At 31.7% G+C, this 12,431-nt stretch overlaps 1 long non-coding RNA gene across 1 annotated transcript; it reads left to right on the forward strand.

Moving 5' to 3' along the window:
* Positions 1 to 291: 291 nt before the first annotated feature.
* LOC143055690 (uncharacterized) lies at positions 292 to 8,139 on the forward strand. The gene is made up of 4 exons (XR_012972136.1): positions 292 to 596; positions 2,590 to 2,689; positions 4,412 to 4,563; positions 7,539 to 8,139. It is a non-coding gene; the product is annotated as an uncharacterized LOC143055690 (long non-coding RNA).
* Positions 8,140 to 12,431: the final 4,292 nt, after the last annotated feature.

The following is a 12,431-nucleotide window of genomic DNA, read 5'->3' on the forward strand; positions in this document are numbered from 1 at the left end:
ATCACAGGCTTGTGAGAACAAATAGTTGCTAATTTTGTGTCTGGTTGCTAATGATTTAAATCGGAATAACACAATATCTCTTAATGGTTCTATCATTTTGATGTGATCATATCATTTTTGATAGTTGACAATATAAAGGATACAATATTAATAATTCAAACAAAGAATTGACAATCTCGTTTTTGATATAATATTATTCAATTTAATTGATTTCAATTAAAAATTCATTTCAATGACAAAGACAAATTACAACGAGTTAGAAACATAACTGCGTTTCGTTTTCATCTAAAATGGAAACCGTTTTTATTCATATTTATATCTATATTATGTGTCTTGAAATTCAAATCTGCTTCCAAGATACTGTAAACGGTGGAAATTTTCAAAATAACAAGAAAATGACCTCTCACATTATATTAAATCGCGATAATATTGGTCCTAAAATGTGCATTCGAGAATGCTTACGAATGAAGAATTGCAACGGTATAAACTTTCAAAAGGATTTTCTTAAGTGCGAGCTCTTGTCTGATTTGAACGTAACAAGTCAGTTTGTTAGTGCGCCAGGGTATAGCTATTCAGACATTTCAGACTGGAAAATGGTAAGGATCGTTCATGTTTTCTTTTATATTTAGATTAATATTTCTATCAAATAAATAGATAAAATGTTTTATAAAAATATGGATATACTAATTAAATTGTTAAAAAGAGATGGAGTTAGTTGACTATATAGTTACGTGTTTTTATCTTTTTTCATTTCTTGTCATGTGTTTTGAATGCCCTGTTAGCATTTCGAATATTAAAAGAGGAAATAATCTTACCAATGTATTTTTTGCAACCAAATGAATTCAATGTTCAATTTACGGTTTCTGTATTCAATTTCTGAAATGCAATTCAAATTCTTCTGTTATTTCAAATATCGGTTGGACAGTTTCGAACTCTTCTGTTCTTTTAAATAAGGGTTTAACAGCAGGGACTCGGTAATACACTAATTGGTATTACTGACATACCCCTTTCTGCGGTAACGGAACTATTCAACTATAAACATAATAAGAAATTAAAAAAAAAAAAGATCTCTTAGTCGCATTTGGCACATTTATTTGAAATTTTGGGTCATCAATGCTCTTCATCTTTGTTTGGCTTTCGTTTCTTTTTTTACCTGAGCATCACTGATCAGTCTTATGTAGTCGAACCAGGCATCTGGCGTATACAATTATTAGCCTGGTTCATTTTGTAACTATACGCATGTGGTAATGTTCAATTGTGCTGCCTATTCATTATTTTTCGTTGGATATCAATTTACGTGGGTTTCGAGGGTACATTTAAACCACAAATTCAAATGTTAAACGAATTATAAATTATCTATAGGCGTGTATGCAAATATTGGGAAAACCTCAAAATTAAATATCCACGAAAATTCAAATTTTATTCAATTAGCAAAAATTTATATCCTAAAAAATAAATGAATGTACAGTATTGTTTAATTGTTTAATTTCCATTCTCAATTTTATTCTCTGTAGTGTATGTTCTTTCATTTATTTGTATCGCAGTTCTGTCATGTAATGTTGTATATCTAACATAGCCATAAAATCGAGAGGTTTGGCTAGCCACAAAACCTTGGTTCAACCAACCATTTTTCTTAAAATGTCTTGTACCAAGTCAGGAAAATGGCAATCATCATATTATAGTTCGTTTCCGTGCTTGTTGCATTATCGTTTTTTTAGTTATTTTTTTTGTTTTTCGTTAGTGTTTCGATTGTTTCTTTGTTGTCCTCTTATACTTGATGTATTTCTCTCAGTTTTATTTTGTAACCCAGATTTGTTTTTTCTCAATCGATTTTCTACTTTCGAACAGCGGTATATTACTGTGGCTTTTATTCATCCGTATTGCAAAGGAACCTACAGTAATTAATATATATCACAAGCTGATATTCATAGATTTAATTTTTGTTAAATGTGAATTTCAATACAATGTCAATTAACTGTTTACAACTTTTGAATATTTGAAATTCTAAGACTCTTCTACCTCAGGAATATATAACCGTAGCTGTATTTGCCAATTGTGCTCCTTAATGCTCTTCAGCTTCGTACTTTATTTTGCCTTGTAAACGTTTTTCGATTGGAGTGTCATTGATGAGTCTTTTGTAGATGAAACGAGCGTCTGACGTAAATACAAAATGTAATCCTGGTATCCATGATGAGTTTATTTACAACCACTGGGTCGATGTCACTTCTGTTGGAATTTAAGGTTCCAGAGGGTATCACCAGCCAAGTAGTCAGCATTTCTATGCTGACATAAATTATCATCGATATGGTCATATTATTTAATTAACTGTTTACAAACTTTTGATATTTTGAAATACTAAGGCTTTTCTACCTCAGTAATAGATTACCTTAGTTGTATGTGGCAAAACATTTAGGAATGTTGGTCCTCAATGTTCTTCAACTTCGTACTTTATTTGGCTTAGAACTGTTTTGGATTCGAGCATCACTGATGAGTCTTTTGTAGACGAAACGCGCATCTGTCGTAAATACAAAATGTAATCCTGGTATCTACAATGTGCTTATTCAAACCACCTCTTGTAACCTTTTTCAGAAGGAAGATAGTTGCTGGCCAAACAATCCTTGCTCAGAGATAACAAGATGTATTCCGTCAAAATCAAATGATCATGTTTGCTTAAAGTACATTGTGTACGGTAAGTTTTTATGCCCTATTTATGGGCATTATGTTTTCTGGTCTGTGGGTTCGTCTGTTCGTTTGTTCGTCCGTTCATTCGTTCTTTCGTCCGTTTGTCCGACTGTCCCGCTACAGGTTAAAGTTTTTGGTCGAGGTAGTTTTTGATGAAGTTGAAGTCCAATCAACTTAAAACCTAGTACATATGTTACTTATGATATGATCTTTCCAATTTTAATGCAAAATTAGAGATTTTACCCCATTTTCACGGTCCGCTGAATATAAAAAATGATAATCCGTGAATTGTGGGACACATTCTTGTTTTATCAATTTGTTAATTCTGACAATTATTCACGATTCTTTCATAAATTATAAAAACAACCAACATAATTTATTTTTTTCTAATCAAATCTATTTTCATTTGTATTTTGTTCAATGTATTATGATCTTTTGGAGATGCAACTGTCAATTAAACAGGATATTTTATTTTAAGGAACAAACTATATAATTATGTACTAAGTAATTTTGGATTTCAATGCTCTTCAACTTCGTACTTTATTTGGCTTTTTAAAAACGTTTTTGGATTCGACCGTCACTGATGAGTCTTTTGTAGACGAAACGCGCGTCTGGCGTGTATATGAAATTTACTCCTGGTATCTATGATGAGTTTATTTATTTCCAGATCTTACAAGCATGTCCATGTTCATTATGATAATTATTATTTTTCACAGGTCATTTCGGTCATGTTCTTTAAGAAATAAGCTTCTCTTGCATTTCTGTTAGATAGGATTGAAAACTTTTCCAAGTTATACCCATTATCCCCTTTTTAATTTTATAAAATACTCGTGTAACTACATCCACGCTCAATCTTGGTAACTCTTAACTATTTCTTACAAGAATATGACGATAGAAAAAAGTTATCAGAGTAACATCAATTCAGGAATATGACAGTCGTTTGCGAATCGTTTGATATTTTTGAGCTTTTGGTGTTGCTTTTGATAAGGGTGGAATTTTCCTTTAATATTTGTTTAATTTTAAGTCTTACAGCTCTTTAGTTTAAAATTTTAAATCTCAATACGCAATGATAAAAGAAACACAGTTAACACTAACATGATAAAACGACTAAAAAATAAACTAAAAAGCACACAGCAAACATTACATGCAACAACCATATTTGATGAACACGAACTCTATGAAAGTGCCGGGGTAAACTTAACTTTTATTGTTTGGTAAACAGTTTCTGCTTCCCATGTTAAAAATGATTTTTATAATGTAAAGAAAACAATCTTAACATATCATGAAATCAATCACAAATTTAATTATTCTGGAACTTTGTTACTTGAACCACAAGTATGAAAAGACAATTGGTATTTCCAATATTTTCATTAGTCTTATTTTTGTTTTGTTATTTTTGAAATCTGAGTTTCACATAATAACATGAACCAACTTAATATAAGAACAACGATAACATCAGGAGAGTCATAAAGATCTCAAATCAATTCCAAAACTTTCAAAAAGAATTTCACTGATTGCACTCATGCGCAGATGTCATACATCATAGATAAAGATAATGCAACTTTCAAACCAAAAAAAAAAACAACCAAATAATTCACAACTTGCAAAATCTATAACTGTATTATTGCGATAATCCGATAAAAACTTCATCATTATTTCAAAACATTTTTATAAGATATTTTTTCAGGCTGTACAGAAAGTGTCTAAAATTCATTTCGTTTACTTTTAGAAACATTTCTGAAGAATATATCTTCACCAGGTTTCCCAAATAAGTATGAACACAAAATGAACGAAACTTGGAAGATTGAAGCTGGAATTGGTAATAAAGTCGCCTTACGGTTCACACACTTCGACTTAGAATCCTGCTGTGACTATGTAAAGGTGATATCGAATTTATTTTCATTTGATAATAATTTGATTTTGAATGTAACGCGTCTTCTTATTGGCTAACCATATGTTGTTTATCAGCTCAAAAACATCATTTTGTCATGCGACTATGACTTCATCAACGTTTTCTCATGATTTATTCCGGCTTAAAATGGAATTTTGAATTAAATTATAAGGAATGACTGTTATATATTTTTTTGTCTATTCTGTCTATCCGAAATAACATTAAACAAATCTAGTGCACACGCTACGTAGGTTATTAGGTGTGCATCATATTCTTTTTTAATGTTATTTCGAATAGACAGAAAGTCAAAACTTATATCAAGACATTATTGATAAAGCAGTTTTCGTTAATGTTCACGCATTGTAAATCATATGTATAAAGTTGAAATATTCGATAACTTGACTCCCTAATTCACATTAGTCTTACTTATATCGAACTGTTTGAACAATGATGATATGGCGCAAAGAAAACGATTATTTGTTAATTATGATGGAACGCAAATACATGTGAGCCAATATAATTGACAGATACTCGAGCGCTTTATCAATTTCGATGAATTCTTAATATAAGAGATTGGTGGAAATTTGAGATAAATTAGTTCACGTAATAAATAACAGGTTATATTTGATATATTGATCAATCAAAAATTATAAACTTTAATTTTGAAACATTAACGGTGTCTGAATGTTTAATTGTTATTCTGTGGAAGCTGTTTATAAATAAGTCATATATGAAAAATCATTATAGCTACATTTTATTCCTCACTACGCGCGTTAGGTCTACATAAATTTCCCTTGACGATCGAATCAATGGAATATGTATACGCTTAATAATACCATTTCAAAAGCAAACTTTCATTAAAATCGTTTCTTTTAAAGTTGTCAACCATATCATAATAAAAATAGACATGTCGGCATATTGTATGATTGCCAATATATAATCGAACTACCTAAACATGCATGTGATGTAACTAAAGGTAACATCATACGACAACTCAAAAAACCAAAACCGTATTTGAAGCTTTAATAACATTGTTAACATCCCCCGGTTTTTGGTGGGGTTGGTGTATCTTAGTCTTTAGTTTTCTATGTTGTGTTTTGTGTACTATGATTTGTCTGTTTGTCTTTTTTTTTTAGCCATGACGTTTTCAGTTTATTTTCGATCTATGAGCTTGACTGTCCCTCTGGTATTTTGTTGCACCCCTTTTAAACACAGTGTCTTTCAAACTTGAACATAATCTACATCCTTGTTATTAAACAGGTCAGCACGACAAACTAGTACTACATTTGCTCTTAAAACCAGTTGTTGGCATGATACGGATTATGTTCTTCCCATACGATTTATAATGGTATGATACTAATATCCCTAACTGTATGAACTGTAATTGATTTTGATTTGATGAAGACATAATATTTCAATCAGTTATATTGTGGTCTGGAGCAGACATGCTAGCAACTGCACGCAGTTCTTTGCTAATTTATGTATAAAATTAAAAATGGTCATTGTCAAATGTATCATTGTCATTATTTTTGGTTATTTTCTTTTGTTACCTATTCTGACATCGGACTAGGACTTCTTATAAACTAAGTTTTACTGTGCGTATTGATAAGTGTGTCTTTATTCTACATTGGCTAGATGTATAAGGGGAGAGTTGAGATTTCACAAAACATGTTTAACCCCATCCAATGTTTGCGCCTGTACCAAGTCAAGGGTCTCCGCCCTTTGTTAGTCTTGTATGGTATTTAAATTTATTTTAGTTCATTTATATACCTATTTTGGAGTAAAGGGTGACGTCCATTTTCACTGAACTAGTATACAATTTATTAAGGGGCCAGCTGAGGATCACCTCTGGGTACCGGGTTTTTTCCCTACCTTGAAGACTCATTGGTGGCGTTCGGCTGTCATCTGCTCTTTGGTCTGCGACACATTCCCCATTTTCAGTGTCAATTTTATCTTCTCACGACACAATATAAAAAAAAGAAACTTCCATGCCACTTAAGTTATATTCCTGTGATAAAATATGTACAACCCAGGAATTCGTCCTTAACTAAAACCAAGTACATTGCGGTGATGATTAAATTGCTGATAATTATCATGTTCAAATTGTACTTGACGTTCATACATTTGTTGCCTGTAACCTCAACCTCAACCACGAGGGCTAAACACAAAATTTTGCAAGAGCTTATCAGACCAGCCTAGAGCTCATTTAATTATGTTTTTAAAGGATTAGTATTTTTGGTTACGGAAAAAGTGTTAAGAGAAGCGCTTTGAGTTACTTGTGTTCATAACTAGTGAAAATTATAAGGTTAAACAGACAATCAGCCGAAAAAGTAAAGGCTGTCCGGTTCGAAGATTGTTATCCAATATTATGAGACTTTTATCCTAACATAAGCTTAGACCTTCAACTAAACATAAGCTAAGACTTACATACAAACATAAGCTAAGACTTTCACCAAAACATAAGCTAAGACTTTCATCAAAATATAAGCTAAGACGTTTATCCACCCATAAGCAAAGACGTTAATCCAAACATAAGCCAATACTTGCAACCAATCATAAGCTAAGACTTTCAACAACACATAATCTAAGACTACCATTCAAACATACGCAAAGAGTTACAACCAAACATAAACTAGGACCGTGTGTACCAAGTTAGGAATATGGCAGGTGTTATATAATGGTCAATTTCTATATCTGTTCGTTTGTTTTTGAAGCAGTTTAGTTTATATGTTGGTCCATTGTCTTCCCCATAAAGTTGATGTGCTTCACTTGGTTTTGTTTATCATCCAGATTTATTTCAATTAAATAGGTTTATGACTATTGAACAGCGATATACTACTAGTGGCTTTATTTGCCAAAACATACTTAAAAAATGTTATAAGACAGAAAGCGGTGTGTTTTATTATACAGAGTCAAATGCATCCAGTATTATTACATAAGATTACCAAGCTTTTATTTGTTGTAGGTCTATGAATGTGATGTTGACTCGAACAGACTTTTAGGTAGCTTTACTGGTGAGGAACTACCACTAGAAGTTCGATCGATCGGAAATTGTATAGCTATTATCATGACAACGGACGGTTCCGTCTACAAAGCCGGATTCAGTGCTAATATTTACAAGATAACATCCTAAACAGAAATAAGTCGTGGACAAAGTTTATTGTTACAACTTCTTTCGCGACATAAACCAAAGACATAGCACATTGTTTCATTTCCTTTAGCAAACTTTCACATATTATATGTCAAAGTCCTGTCATACCATAAAACTTTTCAAGGTTTGTCTGTTGTATACATTTCCTAGCTGATTGAAATATATAGCCAAACCAAATAGATCCAACATAACGTCGTTAAGAACGAAATATGATGACTAAAATGTCAAAGAACTGTTCGGTCATTTATTGAATACTTGAACAATTCTTTCTTATTATTATTGCATATACAACATGAATACGCTTAATAAGGAGTATACCCACAAATTTGTAAAAACATTAATTCCTCATCTTTCTATCTTGGTTGAGCTCCTCTGCACTCTTCATGTTGAACGATACATAAAGTTGGTTGTTATATTGGTAAGACAGCACTTACATATTCTAAGTAAACTCATCATAGATACAAATATTGAAATTTTGTATTTGCGCCAGTCTTGCGTTTCGTCTACAACGAACTTAATAATGACGCCCGAAAAAAGAACGTTAAAAAGGCCATATACGACGTTTGAGAGTATAGGACAAACATTTCCTAAACAGCTTAGCATTTCAAATTCGCCGTACAACATTGTACAATAAACATATTATGCAAAACTATTCATTGGGTTATACGAAACATATTTTCTGACGGACGTATAATCGCGCGTTTGTCGTAACACAGGTAAAAATAAAATAATTATGTCGTTCAAAGTATGACAGGATGCATAAGTACAGAGTCACGTCAAATGGTATAAACACAGACTTCACAGTAAAAGTTATGTTAACAAAGACAAATAAAAGAAAAATGTAACACGTTATTGAGATGACAACCAACGTCAGTACGCAGAATCCAGACTTCAATATTATCGTGTATCATTTGGGGTTCGTGTTGTTTATTCTTTTATTTCTATGCTGTGTCATGTGTTTTATTGTTTTGTCTGTTACATTTGTAGCCATGGGGTTGTCAGTTTATTTTCGATTTTTGAGTTTGATTGTCACTCAAGTATCATTCGTCCCTCTTTTGTAAAGTTGATACGGAATATTAATCATTAAGGTATTGGTACTTTCCGATGATCTCTTTTAGAAAAAAAAGACAGACATTCTTTGACATACCCTGGTTCAACAACTTTCTGCTTATACAGTGGTGAGAAGGAGCAGTATAGTACAGGACTCCTTAGAAAAAAGTTTGGTTATATATATAATCTCTTACTCGCCGACTCTTCACAAACATTTTGAAGTCATAAATGAATGTAAAAGTATCTTAAGTCAACTTTATTCTGCATGTACCTGTCCCAAGCCATACACCTCTAATTCAGTGGTTGTCATTTGTTGCTGTGTAACATGTTTTTTTTCGATCATTTTTGTACATTAATAAGGCGGTTGTGTCTTTCTTGAATTATTTTACATACAAACTTTGTAATTTCGGGGCCTTTCATGGATGATTATACCAGTATACAGTATTGGGTTTGGAAATTGTTGATCTATATTAAATTTGTTAATTATGGTCTATGGATGAAGATTGTTTCATTGGCAACCATACCATATGCTTCTTATTATAAGATAGACTGGATAACTTCTGCATTGGTGTGTAAAATAGCAGAACACAATAAGTATAGTTTTTTTCAAAGTGCATTGAACGTTTTCCGGCAAGAATACAATCGGTTTAGATCTTTATAGTGTACTGACAGTTTTCAGGCAAAAATACAAAAGGTTAAGATCTGTATAGTGTACTGAAAGTTTTCAGGCAATAATACAATTGGTTTAGATCTTTGGATAACTTTGAATGTTTTCAGGCAATAATACAATTGGTTTAGATCTTTGGATAACTTTGAATGTTTTCAGGCAATAATACAATCGGTTTAGATCTTTATAGTGTACTGAAAGTTTTCAGACAATATTACTATCGGTTTAGATCTTTGGATAACTTTGAATGTTTTCAGGCAATAATACAATCGGTTTAGATCTTTATATTTTGTACTGAAAGTTTTCACACAAATAAAACAATTGGTTTTGATTTTTGGATACCTTTGAATGTTTTCAGAAAGAAGTGTAATAATTCAATGTAAAGGGAGAATACTCTGATTCATTAATTGCATAAAAAAATGTACACTTAGTCTAATTTTCTTTGTACGAGGAAAACGATGAAATGAGTTTGTTTTCTTTTCTTTCTGAAAGCACATTATAAAATGTAAATACTACAAGTACTCTTAGATCTATATAAATAAAAAAAAAACAATCTGCCGCGTCATGGCGTAGTAATATGCTTTTCTGCTTTGCATTGTTCTGTTGAGTACAGCTCTTTTAAACTTGTTTTTATAGTTAATTGTTATATGGTACGGGATTTTCTCATTGTTGAAGGTCATACGCGTCCCTGCATTTGCGCACAAAAACTTCATTTAGAACATGCTTATTAGATCATTAGTTTATTCATAGGCAATAATTCCACGTTTCTTTATTTTCATATTATATTTTGTTTATCTTAAATTCGTTTATGAAAATTTCTGGAAGAATTGCATATTGCAGGATTCCCGGCGTTACTTATGTGTATTGTCTTTGAAAGAAGTTATGATAAAAATCACAATTGGACTTCATAAATTGGTATACACATATGACATGAAATAAAATACGTTGATCTATATCAATTAATACTCTCGTCCCATCTGTCCTACATATTGAATACCACACTAAGGATGGGTTTTACTACCACACATATCACGTTTTGGGTGTTTCAGGTAATGTCACAGGAAAAAGATAGCGAAAAAGATAACTTGTTCACTGCTGGCAATCTTTATTACAATAAGAACAAACAATATATGATCAATTGAGACCAAACCAATCATAAGGAAAATTAATCAAAATGCTACCGTTTTGTATTTGAATTGAATAGTTCGCATTTTACAGATGATCTATTTATATAATCAGAATCAAACTGTATTTAACATTGTAATAATGTTGCTATATATTGTGGAAAAGGACGAAAATTATTTAAGAATCGTCATTTACTTAGTTCATATTGAAAAATTCAGGAGAACTTTTTTTTTTGTAGCTGATTATTTAAACAACATACTTTATACTAATCAATACTATACTTCAGTTTTTTTATCGTTTTACTTGTCAGTGAAAGTTAAATGATGGCAAAAAAAGCTAAATGAAATACATATAAAACAAAATTAAAACCTAGTATCAATTATTCGACAATAAAATCGCTCACTGTAATGTTACTAAACAATATCGAAAATATATATATAGTAAAAAGTGTTTTTTACAACATTCAACTGATTTGGAGTTGTATCTCAGAATGAAACAAAAACATACAAATATGAAAAAGAGATAACATATGTCCGAAAATGTAAAGGGGATTAAAACTTTTAATACTATTGATATCAGCTGACTTTATTAAAGAAGAAAGCCGAAAGATAAAACAGGGTAATTCAAACTCATAAGTCGAAAAAACAACAACACCGGAAAGCGCCGCGCCGCGCTAAGAAATGAAAGGACCAGAGGGAAAACAATCGCCATTTTATAATGATCAGAGGCTGCTTGGATGCCGAAAATAAAAAAAAAGTATTAATTACCTACCGAGCTGCTGCTGATGTTTGCTCTAAATTGGCCATGTTGTTCTTACAAAAACAGAGATTTGTCATAACGTTAAATGATCAATATAGAAAGAAGTTGTGGTATGATTGCAATTAAGACAACACTCTACTATACACAAAAATGAAACAGAAATCAACAGATATACGCCGACGTACGGCAAAAAACATAGCCTGAAAATGCTCACATAACCATTACGTTAGATGCAGTAATAAAACAGATTAGTTAAACGTTAATGCGCAGCACAATAAAACTCAAACTCATCATTATATTGATATTTGTTATTCATTACGCTCAAACATACATCATACTGTGTGTTAAGAACTGTTTAATATCTTAATAAAACATAAACCAACAAAGACCTGACAAGATCTAATATTATCATTTGTCAATAAATGTGACGATACTAAATAACTAGTTCTTGGTCTGAGGCCAACCACAATGAAAGTTTTTTTTCAAAAAAGTTTCTTGTTTTGAATAGACATTAGACCGTTGGTTTTCCCTTTTGTATGGTTTTACATTAGTCTTGTAATTTTTTTGGGCCCTTTATAGCCTACCATTTGTAGACCTATAATGGTTTTTCTATTACAAATTGTGTCTTGGATGGAGAGTTTCACATGTGCCATCCGCCGTGTAGCAAATGTTAGTACACACCCTATAATTAACATTTGGATAACATGTTAACTGATGTGACCACATCACTATTCTGTCAGATACATTGTTCCAGAATTCAACAGACGTAAGGACAGATATGATAATACCACCACTTTATTAGATTTGACTTGGAAAGAATGTTACAAAAAACTACCTATTTTATAAAAAAGAAGATGTGGTATGATTGCCAATGAGACAACTGTCCACAAGACACCAAAATGACACAGACATTAACAACTATAGGTCACCGTACGGCCTTCAACAATGAGCAAAGCCCATACCGCATAGTCAGCTATAAAAGGCCCCGATATGACAATGTAAAACATTTTTTTTTATTTGTAACAGCCGTTAACACATACCTGAACTTCAAATACTTAATTTTATATACACATTAGTATTAAAATATCACTTGATAATTTTAAAGT

This window comes from Mytilus galloprovincialis, chromosome 12, assembly GCF_965363235.1.
Source record: "Mytilus galloprovincialis chromosome 12, xbMytGall1.hap1.1, whole genome shotgun sequence".
Lineage (NCBI taxonomy): Eukaryota > Metazoa > Mollusca > Bivalvia > Mytilida > Mytilidae > Mytilus > Mytilus galloprovincialis.